The sequence below is a fragment of the Meleagris gallopavo genome, chromosome 15 (genome assembly GCF_000146605.3).
Source record: "Meleagris gallopavo isolate NT-WF06-2002-E0010 breed Aviagen turkey brand Nicholas breeding stock chromosome 15, Turkey_5.1, whole genome shotgun sequence".
NCBI classification, from domain to species: domain Eukaryota; kingdom Metazoa; phylum Chordata; class Aves; order Galliformes; family Phasianidae; genus Meleagris; species Meleagris gallopavo.
Genome location: NC_015025.2, coordinates 9,990,527 through 9,992,349, shown reverse-complemented (window position 1 = coordinate 9,992,349; position 1,823 = coordinate 9,990,527). Strand labels below are relative to the sequence as shown.

Below are 1,823 nucleotides of genomic sequence, written 5' to 3'. Positions count from 1 at the left end.
AAAAAAAAAAGTAGGCAAAAATTGGTGGTACTTTGTTTTTTGTTCTCTTTCTTTCTCACATTACACAGGAATAGTTGGGCAATGCAGAGGTGCAGCAACAAGGCAGCACTGAGAAAGGGACTGCTGAGCAGCTTGAGAATTCAGGTGCAGTAATGGTTGTGCAAGGACAGACAGAGCTGCTGGTCCCTGAAGAACCTCCTGCCATAGAGAGAAAAGTGTAAGGCCTTTCTTGTCAGCCTAACATGCAAGCTCTGCCCTTAAAGCCTTTTCTCAGCCCTTACAGCCTTTTCTCAACCCTTACATAAAACAGATCTAATATGTAAGATCGTCATGCAGAAAGTCATTTAATTTTAATAAAAGTAGAGGTCTTTTCAGATACCTGACTTTACTTCACCATTTCCAAAAGGCAGTTGGGATTTTTTTTTTTTTAAGCTAAGGAGAGCCTATAATGAATTATTATTTTAACTTAATAAGAATATCAGACTTCTAAACCGCATACCATAGACTCAATTCCATGCAAAGATAAGCTGGCATAGATACTCTCATTCAATCCATGGAAATAATCCTACAGCAACATCACCCTCCAAACGAAAGGTGCCAGGACTGTAAAAGCAACCCGTGCTCCATCCCTGCTCTGTGTGACAGTTACAAGTCTCTGTGCTGCACCACTCCTGAATTGTGGCTTTGTTCTTTTAGGGCTTGTTTTAGCAACAGGTAGGAGTTCAAGCTGTTTGTTCATCTCTTCAGCTTGCCTCAATAAGACAAGCCCTGCAGAACACCAGCTTCTTTGCAGACGCACAACATTGATTTACACTGTGGTTGATTTTGATGTAGCCAGAAAAGAACCAGCAGCTGACAATCTATCTACAGGTTCCCTTTTAAACCCAGCAAGGAAAGGACAGTAGTGGAAACCTGTCTATGAAAATGCCAGCTATAAACCATGAATCTGTTCTGAGATCTGTCCTCTTGTGAGCAGTCCCCATGAAGTCATGACCAAAGTCTGAGTAATTCTTTCATCGCTGTCTGAGGAAGAATTGAATAAGGGATGTAAAATTTGGACTTTTAACGTACCCACACACAACCTACCGCAGAAAGCAACTGTGTGTTCTGTCTCAAGATGCCTCCACTTCATTAGAACGTATTTCTCATACAAAGACATCTTTATTTTATATCATTAAAGCAACATCTCTTCTCCAGCAGCCGAAGACTGCTCTCCAAAGTCCCTGTCAACAGTGTCATTGTATTTTTCAAACTGCATTTTTCAGTTAATTTTCATCCAAAGCCTCCTCATTTTACTTCGACATGTAACTGTAGGAATCAGTTGTGCTACTCACTCCATTAAACTGTATCCATCCTGGCCCTTCATCTTTTAGGATCTGATCCAGCTCTCCTCGACTACAAAGACAACTGGATCAGAGCCATTTTGCATAACATCAAGAGCGGATAAGCAATTCAGTCAGGTCTGTAGGTGCACTGCCAGAGCTCAGTCTGAAATTGCCTGCATCAGATAGACCGAACCAGAAAACTGCTGGCATACAGGAGGAAGCACTGAAAGTACAGAGAGCCGTCTCACGCACAGGTACTTGCTGGGCTAGGAGACATTATTCTTACTAATGCACCTTTGCTAATGTCCACATCAGAAGGACCTTATTTTTTTAGTATAACACTAATGGCAGTTTGTCCATTAAGGTATCTGGAGTCATAATGGGCAAGGAGTCCCTACAGTGAAGAAGCCAAAGGAACAACATTCAGAAATGAATTCCTGCTTTAGTTATGAGGATATTGCTATAGCATTTGGGTTTTATTATTTTATTTTTAAAAAA

General features: G+C 41.0%; 1 protein-coding gene across 1 annotated transcript in view; it reads right to left on the bottom strand.

The window, feature by feature from the left end:
• The window catches only part of EBF1 (EBF transcription factor 1), a 260,038-nt gene that overhangs the window by 183,579 nt on the left and 74,636 nt on the right, over positions 1-1,823 (bottom strand). The window lies entirely within an intron of this gene.